Source organism: Capricornis sumatraensis, chromosome 14 (assembly GCF_032405125.1).
Source record: "Capricornis sumatraensis isolate serow.1 chromosome 14, serow.2, whole genome shotgun sequence".
Taxonomy (NCBI): domain Eukaryota; kingdom Metazoa; phylum Chordata; class Mammalia; order Artiodactyla; family Bovidae; genus Capricornis; species Capricornis sumatraensis.
Genome location: NC_091082.1, coordinates 51677139 through 51693603, shown reverse-complemented (window position 1 = coordinate 51693603; position 16465 = coordinate 51677139). Strand labels below are relative to the sequence as shown.

Sequence of the window (16465 nt, the reverse complement as noted above, 5' to 3'; positions counted from 1 at the left end):
GGCCTGGCGCGGAGGGGGTTGGGATCGGGGCTCCGCGTGTGGCTGTCGCCGCCGCCGCCGCCGCCGCCGCAGCTGTCTGGGCACCGACCCGCGAGCTGCTAGAGTCCCAGAGCCCGCCCCGCCGGCGTCCAGCCCCTCCCGAGGCCTCGGGGCCCCAGCCCCTAGGCCCCGCCCCTACCCTACCTCGCCCCCGAGCCCTCCACGCTCCGCCCCGTAGCCCTGACGCCACACCCCTTCGCCCTGAAGCCCCGCCCCATGGCCCCCAAATTGTCCCACGAGCCCGACCCTGGCCCCGGCGCGCGCGCCCCTAAGGCTGCCCGACAGCTCCGCGGCACGCTCCCCAAGTCCCCGCCGCTCTGCTCACACCACACTCGTGATACCCTGCATTATCCGTCCTGCAGGCCGCAGGTCTGCCGGACTCCCTCCCCACTCAGAGCTCGGAGTTCTGGGGAGGGATGTATCGGCAATTTTTTAGGGCTAATATTTCCTTCCTTTTTTCACTGCCAGCCTGTGTACGGGGGAGGGGGTCTGGTGAGGGGGCAGTGGTATGCTGGAGGGAGAGGTGGAGGCATTCTTTCCACTGGTAACAAAAGCAACACTCGAAGTGATTCTCGTTCTTTAAGCAATGATAACAGAGGTGGGAGTTGTTTGGAAGAGGGTGGTGGTTCCCGAAGGGGATGCTTCCAATTTTTCTTAAAATGAGCACGATCTCTGAATTGGTTTTTTCTTTTTTAAAATTAAGTTTAGTGGGTGAAATTTTAAAGAAAGGAAACAATTTCTAATTTATTAGTTTTTTTTCCTGAAAATTCCATTAAAAAATTGGGGTACCATTCGTGTATCATAAAATTGGCCGTTGTAAGCATGCAATTGGCTTCCCTGGTGGCTCAGTGGTAAAAGAACCCACTTGCCAATGCAGGAGAGGCAGGTTCAATCTGTGGGCTGGAAGGATCCCCTGGAGAAGGAAATGGCAACCACTCCAGTATTCTTGCCTGGAGAATACCATGGACAGAGCAGCCTGGCGGACTACAGTCCACGAAGTCCGGAAGGAGTCGGACACAACTTAACAACTAAACACATGTACAGTGATTTATAGTGCATACACAAGTTTGTGCAAGCATCCTTCCTGTCAAATTCCACAACATTTTCATCACCTCAAAAAGAAACACTGATGGTTCAGCAGATAAAGAATCTGCCTGCAGTGCTGGAGACAGGAGACGCAGGTTTGATCCCTGGGTAGGGAAGATCCCTGGAGAAGGAAATGGCAACCCACTCCAGTACTTCTGCCTGAGAAATTCGATGGACAGGGGAGCCTGGCCGGCTGCAGTCCATAGTGCTGCAGAGAGTCAGACGCGACTGAGCATATCCCACAGGGTCAAAAGAGAGGTAAGAAGTCCCAAATGGGATCACATGCTAAGCTCAAGGGAAAAAACCAGGACTTCATACCTAACCTAACCGTGGTTTCAACCTCTTCTAGGAATGCAATTGTAATCAGTCAGTCTGGAATTTCCTGCTCTGCAGTAGTGAAGTAATTCATTGATAGACCCCTGCAATCCCCGAAAGGAAGGCCACCTCAGCTGACATAATCAGCTCTTTGCTGACTAATTTCCTTGTCCCACCTCTTTCTGCCTGTAAAAGTCTTCTGTTTTGTCCGGTTCTTCAGAGCTCCTTTCTGTTTGCTAGATGGGCTGCTGCATGATTCATGGTGAGTGAATAAAGCCAGGAAGATCTTTACCACTTACTCAGTTGAACTGTGTTTTGTAACAGTAGTCACTCCCCGTTTTCTCACTCTCCCCAGCTCATGGCAACTATTAATCCACCTTCTGTGTCTATGGGTTTGCCTATTCTGGACATTTCACAGAAATGGAACCAAATAATAGGTGTTTTTTTGTGACTGGCTTCTTTCACTTAGCTTATTTTCTAAGTTCATCCACACTGTGGCATATATCAGTACTTTATTTATGGCTGAATAATATTCCATTGTATGGATGTCCCATATTTGTTTTTCCATTGTATCAATCGGCTGTTATAAATAATGCTGCTGTCAACATTTATATACAAGTTTGTGTGTGAACATTTATTTTCAGTTCTTTTGGGTATATACCCAAGAGTGGAATTCCTGGGTCATTTCAGTTCAATTCAGTACAGATCAGTTGCATCCGACTCTTTCTGACTCTATGGACTTCAGCACGCCAGGCTTCCCTGTCCATCACCAACTCCTGGAGCTTGCTCAAACTTATTTCCATCGAGTCGGTGATGCCATCCAACCATCTCATCCTCTGTCATTCCCTTCTCTAGCCTTCAATCTTTCCCAGCATCAGGGTCTTTTCCAATGAGTCAGTTCTTCGCATCAGGTGGCCAAGGTATTGGAGCTTCAGCTTCAGCGTCAGTCCTTCCAATGCATATTCAGGGTTGATTTCCTTTAGGATTGACTGGTTTGATCTCCTTGCAGTCCAAGGAAATTTCAAGAGTCCAACACCACAGTTCAAAAGCATCCTAGTCCAACTCTTCCATTCATACATGACTACTGGAAAAACCATAGCTTTCACTAGATAGACCTTTGTTGACACACTAATGTCTCTTCTTTTTAATATGCTGCCTAGGTTGGTCATAGCTTTTCTTCCCAGGAGCAAGTGTATTTTAATTTCATAGCTGCAGTCACCATATGCCGTGATTCTGGAACCCAAGAGAATAAGTCTCTCATTGTTTCCATTGTTTCTCCATCTATTTGCCATGAAGTGATGGGACCAGATGCCATGATCTTTGTTTTTTGAATGTTGAGTTTTAAGCCAGCTTTTTCACTCTCCTATTTCACTTTCATCAAGAGGCTCTTCAGTTCCTCTTCACTTTCTGCCATAAGGGTAGTGTCTTCTGCATATCTGAGGTTATTGATATTTCTCCCTGCAATCTTGATTCCAGCTTGTGCTTCATCCAGTCTGGGATTTCGTATGATGTACTCTGCATATAAGTTAAATAAGCAGGGTAATAATATACAGCCTTGATGTACTCCTCTCCCAATTTGAAACCAGTCTGTTGTTCCATGTCCAGTTCGAACTGTTGCTTCTTGATCTGCATACAGATTTCTCAGGAGGCAGGTAAGCTGGTCTTTCCTAAGGTAAATTCTCATCTCTTAAAGAATTTTGCACAGTTTGTGATCCGCATAGTCAAAGGCTTCAGTGAAGTCAATGAAGCAGAAGTAGATATTTTTCTGGAATTCTCTTGCTTTTTCTATGATCCAACAGATGTTGACAATTTTATCTCTGGTTCCTCTGTCTTCTCTGGATCATATGGTTACTACATTTTTAACTTTTTGAGGAACTGTTAGACTTTTCCCCAAAGTGGCACCATTTTATATTCCTGCAGCAATGTGTGAGGAGAAGGCAATGGCAACCCACTCCAGTACTCTTGCCTGGCAAATCCCATGGACGGAGGAGCCTGGTGGGCTGCAGTCCATGGGGTGTTGATGAGTTGGACATGACTGAATGACTTCACTTTCACTTTTCACTTTCACACATCGGAGAAGGAAATGGCAACCCACTCCAGTGTTCTTGCCTGGAGAATCCCAGGGATGGGGGAGCCTGGTGGGCTTCCATCTATGGGGTCACACAGAGTCGGACACGACTGAAGTGACTTAGCAGCAGCAGTAGCAATGTATGAAGGCTCTAATTTCTCCACAGTCTCCTAACTGATTCTAGCCATCCTAGAATGGCTGGTGTTTAACTGTGGTTTTGATTTGTTGTTGCTCAGTGTTCAACCCTTTGTGACCCCATGGACTGCAGCACGCCAGGCCTCCCTGTCCCTCACCATCTCCCGGAGTTTTGATCTACATTTCTCTAATTAATAATTGTATGGAGCATCTTTTTCTATGCTTATTGAACACCTGCATTTCCTCTTTGGGGAAATGTCTGTTCAAATCCCTTGCCTATTTTTTAAATAAGTTGTAAGAGTTCTTTATATATTCTGGATATTAGACCTATCAGATACATGATTTATAAAAATTTTCTCCCATTCTGTGGGTTGTCTTTTCAATCTCTTGATAGTACACAAGGAAGTACAAAAGTTTTTATTTTGACAATGTCCAGTTTACCTATTTTTTCTCCCTCTGGCTGTTATGCCTTTGGTTTACTATCTTTGGTGTCATATCTAAGAAACCAGCGCCTAATCCAAGTTCAGAAAGATTTACACCTATGCTCTCTTCTTCCCAGTGTAACACAGCATTGGTTACTGTAGCTTTGCAGTAAGTTTTGAAATGAGGAAGTGTGAGTCCTGCCCCGGTGTTTTCCTTTTCACTATTATTTTAGCTGTTTAGTGTCCCTTGCAATTCAGTATCAATTTGAGAATTAGCTTTTCCATTTCTGGAAAAAAAAATTAGGGATTACATTGAATCTATATGGAAATTTGAGGGAAATAATGCCATCTTAATAATATTAAATGTTGTTATCTATGACCAGGGGATGTCTTTCCTTTTATTTAGGTCATCTTTAATTTCAGTCAATGATGTTTTACAGTTTTCAGTTTACATTAGATTTGATTTTGCAAGTGACTCATAAAAGGAGACTATCATCTGTATAGATTATCTTTTTTGCATCTAAATTTTAAAAACATTGTGTTATGAACTATGCATACTGACAAGCAGTTACAACACAGATATACAATCTGGTAAATAATTATAAAGCAAATACCCACCAAGAAATATATTATCAGCACACCAGAAACTTCCTCCCAGGCCTATTTCTTCCTCCTTGGTCATTTTCTTGCTTTTTAAAAACTGTCCATGTATACATCCCTAAACAAAGTAGTATAGTTTTCCTGTCTTTTTTTTTTTTTTTTTTTGCCACACCATGTGGCTTGTGGAGTCTCAGTTCTCTGTCCAGGGGTTGAACACAGGCCCTCAGCAGTGAAAGTATGGACCTTCAGGGACCTCCCTGAACTTTATAAAAGTGAAATCACACCCTATGTTCCTTTTTGTGTCTTCTATTTTTTAATGTGTTTTTAAAATTTTCATTGAAATGGAGTTGATTTACAATGTTGTGTTAGTTTAAGGTGTACAGCAAAGTGATTCATACACAGATATATATTCTTTACTTACATTCTCTTTCATTACAGGTTATTGTAAGATATCAATAATAGACTCAGATGGTAAAGAATCTGCCTACAGTACAGGAGACTCAGGTTTGATCCCTGGGTCAGGAAGATCCCCTGGAGAAGGGAAGGGCAACCCACTTCAATATTCTTGCCTGGAAAATCCCATGGACAGAGGAGCCTGGTGGGATACAGTCCATGAGGTCTCAGAGTTGGACATGACTGAGCGACTGACTTTCACTTTCACTTTCTGTGCTATACGGTAGGTCCTTGTTAGTTATCTATTTTATATATCAGTTCAGTTTAGTTCAATGCTCAGTCGTGTCTGACTCTTTGCGACCCCATGAATCACAGCACGCCAGGCCTCCCTGTCCATCACCAACTCCCAGAGTTCACTCAAACTCATGTCCATCAAGTTGGTGATGCCATCCAGCCATCTTATCCTTTGTTGTCCCCTTCTCCTCCTGCCCCCAATACCTCCCAGCATCAGGGTCTTTTCCAATGAGTCAACTCTTCGCATGAGGTGACCAAAGTATTGGAGTTTCAGCTTCAGCATCAGTCCTTCCAATGAACACCCAGGACTGATCTCCTTTAGGACAGACTGGTTGTATCTCCTTGCAATCCAAGGGACTCTCAAGGGTCTTCTCCAACACCACAGTTCAAAAGCATCAATTCTTTGGTGCTCAGCCTTCTTCACAGTCCAACTCTCACATCCATACATGACCACTGGAAAAACCACAGCCTTGACTAGATGGACCTTTGTTGGCAAAGTAATGTCTCTGCTTTTCAATATGCTATCTAGGTTGGTCATAACTTTTCTTCCAAGGAGTAAGCATCGTTTAATTTCATGGCTACAGTCACCATCTGCAGTGATTTTGGAGCCCCAAAATATAAAGTCTGACACTGTTTCTACTGTTTCCCCATCTATTTCCCATGAAGTGATGGGACCAGATGCCATGATCTTAGCTTTCTTAATGTTCAGCTTTAAGCCAACTTTTTCACTCTCCTATTTCACTTTCATCAAGAGGCTTTTTAGTTCCTCTTCACTTTCTGCCATAAAGGTGGTGTCATCTGCATATCTGAGGTTATTGATATTTCTCCCTGCAATCTTGATTCCAGCTTGTGCTTCTTCCAGCCCAGCATTTCTCATGATGTACTCTGCATAGAAGTTAAATAAGCAGGGTGACAATATACAGCCTTGATGTACTCCTTTTCCTATTTGGAACCAGTCTGTTGTTCCATGTCCAGTTCTAACTGTTGCTTCCTGACCTGCATATAGGTTTCTCAAGAGGCAGGTCAGGTGGTCTGGTATTCCCATCTCTTTCAGAATTTTCCACAGTTTGTTGTGATCCACACAGTCAAAGGCTTTGACATAGTTAATAAAGCAGAAATAGATGTTTTTCTGGAACTCTCTTGCTTTTTCAATGATCCAGCAGATGCTGGCAATTTGACCTCTGGTTCCTCTGCCTTTTCTAAAACCAGCTTGAACATCAGGGAGTTCACGGTTCACGTATTGCTGAAGCCTGGCTTGGAGAATTTTGAGCATTACTTTACTAGCGTGTGAGATGAGTGTAATTGTGCGGTAGCTTGAACATTCTTTGGCATTGCCTTTCTTTGGGATTGGAATGAAAACGGACCTTTTGCAGTCCTATGGCCACTGCTGAGTCTTCCAAATTTGCTGGCATATCGAGTGCAGCACTTTCACAGCATCATCTTTTAGGATTTGAAATAGCTCAGCTGGAATTCCATCACCCCCACTAGCTTTGTTCATAGTGATGCTTCCCAAGGCCCACTTGACTTTGCATTCCAGGATGTCTGGCTCAAGGTGAGTGATCACACCATTGTGATTATTTTACATATAGGAGTGTATATATATTTTAATCCCAAATACCTATCTTATCCCTCCCACCCCAATCCCCTTTGGTAACCATAAATTTGTTTTCTATGTCTGTGAGTCTATTTCTGTTTTGTAAATAAGTTGATTTGTGTCATTTTGTCTCGTTGTTTTTTTTTTTTTGCTCTATTTATTTTTGTGAGTCATCTATGTTCTCACTGAAGCCACAATTCTTTCAATTTCATTGCCTGCCATACAGTATTCCATCATATAAATAAAATATCTATCCCATCTACTGTTTTGGGACATGTTGGATTGTTGGATAAGCAATGCTGGAATAAGCATACATTCTTTTTTTAATCAGGAAAAAAGTTACTCAGAACAATTCTCAGCAGCTGGAACAGCATATTCATGAACTTTGTTCTGCAGAGGCCAAAGAGCAGCTGCTTTCCTTCTGAGTCACTTAGGAAGTCCTTGACCTCCTCCTGAGAGGACCCAAGATCGTGAAGAGCCCCAGGCTGTCAGTGAAGCTGCTCAGCTTTTTACTGGTGTGAATAGTTCTAAGCTTGGATTGTGCAACCAGCCTTGGCTTTGGCACATGGCCACGCAAGAGCCTGGAATGGACTCTCCCTGGATCATAGTCATTTAATCCTTCAGAAGGTCTTTGAAGGACAAGGGAGGACAGGAGACATCTTCTGGCGAGCATCTCTGTCACAGATCAAGTCGACTAGATCTTTCCCGATTTATTGACACAAAAACCCTTCACCCACCTCCCCAGGCTTTTATTATATTTCATGTTTTTAGGGAAAAGCACAAATGCCCCTCCCCTACTACTACAATTTGCAGTAAAATTTCCTACATTTGGGGAAATTGCGGGGGTCAGCACATCTGAAGTGCAATGGATAAACTTCATCCTGGGAAAACCATTTTTGAGATCATGGTGTTTCTCCAGCCAGGTAAGCATGTGCTCAGTCTGTCCAAGTCTTTGCAACGCCATGGACTATAGCCTGCCGGGTTCCTCTGTCCATGGGATTTTCCAGGCATGAAGACTGGAGTGGGTTGCCATTCCCTTCTCCACAGGATCTTCTCAGGCCAGATCGAACCCAGGTCTCCTGTGTCTCCTGCATTGCAGGTGGATTCTTTACCACTGCGCCACCTGGAAAGCCCTTCAGGTAAGTATGCTGCTGCTGCTGCTGCTAAGTTGCTTCAGTCGTGTCCGACTCTGTGCAACCCCATAGATGGCAGCCCATCAGGCTCCCCCATCCCTGGGATTCTCCAGGCAAGAATACTGGTGTGGGTTGCCATTTCCTTCTCCAGTGCATGAAAGTGAAAAGTGAAAGTGAAGTAGCTCGGTCATGTCCATCTCTTAACAACCCCATGGACTGCAGCCTACCCGGCTCCTCCATCCATGGGATTTTCCAGGCAAGAGTACTGGAGAGGGGTGCCATTGTCAGGTAAGTATAGCGGTTGGTTATTTTACATGCAAGTTTGAGCAAGAGAACCCTTGGCATTCTCTGCACTGGAAAACATTCAAACAACATTCATACTTCTCATTATAGAGGGAAAAAATGGGAAAGACATGTAATGAAATAGCTTCAAATCACTTAGAAATATATTTAAGTTTGAGGCCAATTTTCCAGTCTGATGGCATTGATATTGCCCAGATGGGTCCGGGGACTAAGCAGAAGGGTGGGAATCATGACTCCCAAGTTGCTGGGTGATCTTAAACTAGCTAATGTGGTCTCTGTGAAAAGGAGCCAAGGACTCTGGACACCTTGCCTCTCAACACAGGTTCTGCTTCTCCCATCTCCATCCCAGGAAATGATGGTCCTCCAAGGAGGCATGACCCAGACAGCAAACCCAGAGAAACTCCTGGCTCCAAGTTTCCACTGACAGTTCCTACCCACATGGAATGCAGGGTCCCATCAGCCATGTTTTAAGAGGCCTGTCCTCTCAGTCCTCCCCCTCCCTCTCCCTCCTTAGAGGAACTGGTAAAAATCCAGATGGAATCTTCATTTGACCTTGCGTCATCTCTCTAGCATCTGCGCCAAGCCAGCTGGCAGTTGTCTGCTGCGCCCATGTCCAAAGGGGTCATGTCTAAAGGTCCTGGCACATCATGACAGCCCTCTTTGCCCTGCAGTTGTCTGGCTGCAGAACGAGGGGCCCAGACCCCAAAAGGCCCCATGGCCATGGCCAGCAGCCCAGGAACAGACTGGCTTGGGCTTCCTTCTCCCCTGTCCTCCCACCCCAGAAATGGCACAAGGTTCCTCTCCCCTGTCAACCGCAAAGGGGATGGCAATCTCAAGTCTCTCAAACAAAGGAGCCCTAAATGATTTTCTGAGCTCAACTCCAGCCTAAGCAGTAAGCTATGTAATTGATTTTTAACACTAGAACAGAAGAGGGACTTTTCCTCATGCTGTTGGTAGAAATGTGGGCCGGCTAGCTTTCTCATTTCCCTCTTTGAAGGTGAATATGGCTCATCTTGCCCTTTTCTATGAAGGTACCATGGTGAGCAACAGTTGTGGAAGAGGAACCTGGTTCACATGGGTCCCTCTCCCTACTCCCCACTCCCAGCACCCTCAAAGGAGGTAGTGCAAACCCTAACACGCTCACGTGACCATTGAGCCACACAGATGGAATCCCAGGGCAAGCTGACCAGCCACAGTTGTGCAGTTGTAACTGACCAGGGTTCTTGGCCTCCTTGTCAGTAGAAGTTGTTAAGAGGCCAGACAAGAAATTCAGGCAAGACTTTATTGGAGTGTCTGGTGTAGCAGGAGTGATGGAGAACAAGCAACAGGTTCCCTTGCTTGCTCGCTCTCTGTGGGGGGTACAGGGGAAGGGGCAAGCTGGTTCCTTATATGGGGTGAGGGGAAGGTGTGTTCCTTATATGGGGTGAGGGAGGCCAAAGGGGTGGCTTAGCTGGTTTGCCCACCCCTTTGGTGGTGTTACATGCAGGGGGCATGTAAGTGAAGTGAAAGTGAAGTCACTCAGTCGTGTCCGACTCTTGGTGACCCCATGGACTGCAGCCTACCAGGCTCCTCCATCCATGGGATTTTCCAGGCAAGAGTACTGGAGTGGGGTGCAAATCAGCCTGCTTTTGCTCCCTGGCTCTTCAAACTTGGCAGTTGGGTTTTTGTATCTTCTTGTTTATAACTACATGCACAGTTATTTTTAGTCCCTTATAGTTTCTTTGTATTTTGTTGTTGGAGGAAAAGTTTGTCCAGGTGTAAACACTGCAGCTAAGGCTTCCAGGTCCCAGCCTGTCTCACAGTCAGGGGCCTCTTCTTCAAGGGGCATGGCTGGTGGGTATATTTTCCTACCAAAGAGATCCTAAGGGCTCAGGAAGATGTGTTTAAACCGTCACCCCTCTGTCCTCGTTACCTTGAACCTTCCCCTCCTTACCCCAAAGTCTAAAAGCTGTTGCCGCCAGCTTGCTGTGCGCCAGGCCCTCCTGCCTGTGGAAGCCCTGATGACCCTGCCTCTGCCAAGCTCTTATACCACAGAAGCTCCCAGGGTGACCACTACTGTGGTTCCCAGCTGCCTGGGCCAAATTAAAGAATAGTGGGGGCACTTCCCTGGCAGCCCAGTGGTTAAGACTTCACCTTCCATTGCAGGGGCTGCAGGTTCAATCCCTGGTCAGGAAGCTAAGATCCCACATGCCTTGTAGTCAAAAAACCAGAACATAAAGCAGAAACCATAGTGTAATAAATCCAGTAAGGACTTTTAAAATGGTCTACAGAAAAAAAAAAAAAAAAACTTAAAAAAAATTGATGAATCACTAAAGGGAATGTTTACTTTCCTTTATTCCTCTGCCTGGGGACTCACTTTGCAGGTGGGAGTGGCTGAAAGTACATTGCTGGCACCAGGAGTGAGGTCTCTCTCTCTTGGTGGAAGACCCAGGTTCTAGTCCTGCTGCTCAGTTCTGGCCATGTTTGTGGGCAGAATTCTAAAAATGCTACCACTTGATTCCTGAGCCCTGGTCATTTCATCAAACACCAATCTAGGTATTCCTCTGAGGGGATTTTGAAGATGGAATTAAAGGTTTGTTATGATCTGAGTGTTCACACTCCCTTGCACTGCCACACCTCACCAAATTCATATCCTGAAACCCTAACCCTGAATGTGATATTAGAAGGCGGGGCCTTTAGGAGGTGATTAGTTTTAGATGTGATGTGAGGAGAGTCCCTACGATGGGACTGGCGCCTCTGGAAGAAGAGGAAGAAACACCAGAGCTTCCTCTGTCCGCTGTGTGAGGATATAGCAAGAAGGCAGCTGTCTACAAGCCAAGAAGCAGGTTTTCCCCAGGAACCAAATCTGTTGGCAGCTTGATCTTGGACTCCTAGCCTCTAGAACCCTGAAAAATAAATGTCTACTGTTTAAGCCACTCAGTCTGCAGTATCTTGTTACAGCTGCCCGAGCTAAGTCAGGTGGCCCCTTAAGATACAAAGATGATATGGGTTGGCCTGAACCCTTTACAAGCAGAAAGTTTTCTTTGGCCAAGAGTAGAGAGGAAGTCAGAGAGCACTGAAGAGTGAGGGAGATTCCATCAGAGGGAGATTTGGCATGAGGACCCAGCTGCCAGCAGTGATGGCGTGAGTTGTTGTTCTTTCACTCAGTCATGTCCAACTCTTTGTGATCCCATGGACTGCAGCACACCAGGCTCTGTCCTTCACTATCTCCCTGTGCTTGCTCAAACTCGTGTCCATTGAGTGGATGATGCCATCCAACCATCTCATTCTCTGTCACCCCCTTTTCCTCCTGCCTTCAATCTTTCCCAGCATCACAGTCTTTTCCAATGAGTCAGCACTTCCCATCAGGTGGCCAAAGTATTGGAGCTTAAGCATCAGTCCTTCCGATGCATATTCAGGGTTGATTTCCTTTAGGATTGACTGGTTGGATCTCCTTGCTGTCCAAGGGACTCTCAAGAGTCTTCTCTTATGAGAGGGCCTGTGAAATGCTACTAGGGATGAAAGAGACCTGAACTCAGCCAACCCTTGAACAAGCTGAGAACACAGCCATTAATGCTGGAGTGTGGGACCCTGAATGGAAGACCCAGTTGAGCCATGACAGACTTCTGACCTGAAAGGTCTATAAGATAATAACTTGCTGTTTTATAAGCCACCAAATTGATGCTGGAGAAGACTCTGAGAGTCCCTTGGACTGCAAGGAGATCAAACCACTCAATCATAAAGGAAATCAACCTTGAATATTTACTGGAAGGACTGATGCTGAAGCTGCAGCTCCAATACTTTGGCCACCTGATGCAAAGAGCTGATTCATTGGAGAAGGCCCTGATGCTGGGAAAGATTGAGGGCAGGAGGAGAAGGGGGTGACAAGAGGATGAGACGGTTAGATAGCATTACCGACTCAACAGACATGAATTTGAGCAAACTCTGGGCAATAGTGGAGGACAGAGAAGCCTCTTGGCTGCAGTCCTTGGGGTTGCAAAGAGTTGGGGACACAAATTAGGGACTGAACAACAACGACAAATTTGGTGTAATCTGTTACAAAGAAATAGAAACAAATATTCCACATGACCCAAAGGGGCTACTTAATCTTTCTAAGTCCCAGTGTCTCATTCAGAAAATAAGGACAGAAAATCCAAAGGGTTGTTGTGAATAAGGGACGTTGGGGCTGGTAGACAGATCCCTGAGCTTGGGGCCAGAAGGCCAAAAGTCGCTATGTGTCACTTTTAGCAAGTTATTTAACTTCTCCTAGTTTCAGTTTCCACTCTTCTAAAATGGAGCCAACTGCAGCTATTTTCTTAATAACTGACCAGCAGTTGGGCTCATGGCCACCCAGCCAAAGACTACATTTCCCATAATCCCTTGCAAAGAGGTATGGTCACCTGCCCAAGGCCTCACCAATGAAATGAGAATGAGGCTTGTGGGCTGCTTCTAGGGTGGACTTTAAAACATGGCACATGCCCTCCAGCTCCTGCCCGCTCCTATGACTGGAACACTGAGGTGCCCCCCCACACAGCTTCAACAAGCAGACAAGGAACATGTCTTCCAAGATGGTGGAGAAGAAAGATGGTATGAACCCAGGTCCCTGAATGAGGGGGTTGCTGAGTCACCCACTGGCTTGGCATGTGAGAGAGAAATAAACATGTTTCCTTGGAGCCCTTGGCTATTGGGGAGGGCGGGTGGGTTGCTCTTGTTACAGCAGCCTGGTCTCTGCCTTGACTAATTCAAGCAACTAGTACAGGGAAAACAGGTTCAAGGATGGCAAAGAAGAATTGGGGATGTCATGTAAGCATTAATTAGCCCAGAGCCTCCCTTTCACCTAGGATTTTGTTTTGTAAAATGGAGCAATTATGAAAATATCAAGTGATTTTTTTAATCTTCCTCAATAAGTATTACTTCAAGAATATGCTAGAAGTTCAGTGAATCAAGAGATTGTGGTGATTTATTCATTCCACAGATTATCTATTGAGCTCCTATTAATTGCCTGAAGATATAACACTGAACAAAACAAAATACCCACTTTCAAGGAGTTTTCCTGTTAGGCAAGAGGGAGGTGATAAACAACCAACAAATACATAATGTTCAATGGTGATTAGTATGGGAGAGAAGAGTAAATAAAAGGGTGGAGGCATGCCAGTGAGGGTGATGGGAATGTATTATACAGGTATCCAGAGAAGACCTCCCTGATGCCATAGCATTTGAACAAGATCTGGAAGTGAGGGAGTGTCCTGGGACACCCAGGGGAAGAATATTCTAGGCAGGGGAAACAGTCCATGCAAATGCCCTGAGGAGGAGCACAGCCTATGTGTTCAGGGAACAGCAAGGAGCCTCTGGAGGGGGGATCAGAGGGCATATAGATCATGAGGGCCCCACAGTCAATACGAGGAATTCAGCTTTTGGGTGCTGAGAATCCCTTGGACTGCAAGGAGATCAAACCACTCAGTCATAAAGGAAATCAACCTTGAATATTCCCTGGAAGGACTGATGCTGAAGCTGAAGCTCCAATACTTCGGCCACCTGATGAAAAGAGCCAACTCATTGGAAAGACCCTGATGCTGGGAAAGACTAAGACTAGTTCTAGACTAAGAACAGGAGGAGCAATTGGAGAGCTGAGCAGAGGGTGCTCTGAGCTCCATGTACAGAGTAAAGCCTGGCTTAGGGGCTACTGTGTCATTGAGATGAGGGGTGATGGAAGCAGAAATCAAGGATGTGTAGTTCCAGATGCAGAGATGATAGGATATGTGGAGGGGTCGGGTGTGAGTGTGAGCAAATGAGGAGTCAAGGAAGATTCTAGAGTTCCAAGATGAAAGGGCAGAGTTGCTCTTGCCTAGACAGGGCAGGTATGGGGAGGCAACAGAAGGAGCTCAGCTCTGGATGCCTTTGATTCCTATTGGACAAGCCAAGCACTCCTACTTGTGGAAGGTCCTACTTGGAGATAGAAATTTGGAGGCAGTCAGGGTAAAGATGGTGGTTAAGCCATGAAACCTGAGAGCTCCCAGGGACCAACATCTGCAGAGGGAGCCCTGGGCACTACAAACTAGAAGTGGGAGGATGAGTCAGTGGAACCAGAAAGATGTCTTTCAGCAGTGATTGTTTTTTTTTAATGTGGAAAAATTAAAAATTTTAATTAAATTGTCATAAAAATTATAATTTTAACTATGTTGAAGTATGTGATTCAGTGGCATTGATGACCTTCATAGGATTCTGTAACCATCACCACTATTTCCAAAACTTTTTCATCACCCCAAACAGAAACTTTGTACCCCTTAAGCAATAACTCCCCATTGTCTCTTCCCTCCAACCCTGGCAATATCTACTTTCTGTCTCTAAGGAGTTCCCATTTCTGGACCTTCCACATCAATGGGCTCAGACAACAGGTGGTCGTTTCTATGTTTCTTTCATTTACTATAATGTCTTCAAGGTTTACTCATGTTGTATCATGTAATGGCACTTTATTCCCTTTTATGCCAAGTAGTATCCCATCGTGGAGAAGGCAATGGTAACCCACTCCAGTACTCTTGCCTGGCAAATCCCATGGATGGAGGAGCCTGGTAGGCTGCAGTCCATTGGGTCACTAGGAGTTGGACATGACTGAGTGACTTCACTTTCACTTTCATGCATTGGAGAAGGAAATGGCAACCCACGTCAGTGTTCTTGCCTGGAGAATCCCAGGGACGGATGAGCCTGGTGGGCTGCCATCTATGGGGTCGCACAGAGTCGGACACGACTGAAGCAACTTAGCAGCACCAGCAGTATCCCATTGGATGAATATTCTGCTTATCCATTCACTTGTTGATGAACACCTGGGTTGTTTCTGCCTCTTGGCTATTGTGAATAATGCTGCTGTGAATAAGCAGTGACTCTTAATGTGGGCTTGGGGAGGAAATAAAAGCTATGAGCATGTCTCCTTCCCAGAAGCCCTTCACAGTCTTCCAGGGGTTTTCTTTGGCTCTATAAAAGAGGACTATGGGCTAAACTGATTGAAAACAGATTTAAAACAAATGGGATTAAATGAAAATTATCAATACATATTAAATCTCAATTAGACAGGAAATATATTACACATATATTCAATAGGAACATGGGACCTAAATGTTGAGCATGTACAAGCTATGCTATGTCTTGCTCAACACCTGTTTCTCCACAGAACACACACTCGATAAAGAGAGACCTGGCTGGCCTTGTGCGTGGTGTCTGTCAAACAACAGGTCCTCAGTCAATGTCTGTGGGACAAACGGAGCAGCCAGATGACAGTCGCTGGAGTCCTGGCAAGGGACACACAGTGGTCCCTTGGCAAGAGGCAAGGATCTGACTCCACAGGACCTGTGGGGCAGTAACTTGGAAGGGGACCAGGTGAATCTGTTTTCATCAACTTCCCACAGAAATTGAGCAAGTCCTTTACTTACCAACGTGGAAGACAAGGCCCAGGAGTTCGGTGTTTTGTATATTTGTTTGAGCAGTGCCAACAACAGAAACCACACATGCTGTCCTATCAAGTTGCAGTTTTCTCAAAATACCACTCGTGCTCATCACTACTTTTAAATTATGGTCATTACTTGGCCAGCTGCTGCTGGATCATATTTAATGTGCTAATAGAGGCACATACATGTGTGTCTTAGCCACTCAGTCATATCCAACTTTTTGGGACCCCATGGGCTGTAGCCTTTCAGGCTCCTCTGTCCATGGAGTTCTCCAGGCAAGAATACCAGTGTGGGTAACCATTCCCTTCTCTAGGGGATTTTCCAGACCCAGGGATCAAACCCGAGTCCCCTGCATTTCAGGCAGATTCTTTACTGTCTCAGCCACAAGGGAAGTCCAGGGGCACATGTATCACTCTAACAAATTTGGTTTTATCAACTATTTTGATAACTATGTTACACTATGCGCTGTGCTTAGTCGCTCAGTCGTGTCTCTTTGCGACCCTATAGACTGTCGCCCGCCAGGCTCCCCTGCCCATGAGGATTCTCCAGGCAAGAATACTGTAGTGGGTTGCCATGCCCTCCTCCAGGGGATCTTCCCAACCCAGGATCGAACCAGGTCTCCCACATTGCAGATGGATTCTTTATCATCTGAGCCACCTGGGAAG

The 16465-nt window shown here is 45.6% G+C and overlaps 1 non-coding gene across 1 annotated transcript; it reads right to left on the bottom strand.

Annotated features, from left to right (window-relative positions):
- Window positions 1-7714: 7714 nt before the first annotated feature.
- Window positions 7715-7877, bottom strand: LOC138090918 (U1 spliceosomal RNA). The gene has a single exon (XR_011145892.1). It is a non-coding gene; the product is annotated as a U1 spliceosomal RNA (small nuclear RNA).
- Window positions 7878-16465: the final 8588 nt, after the last annotated feature.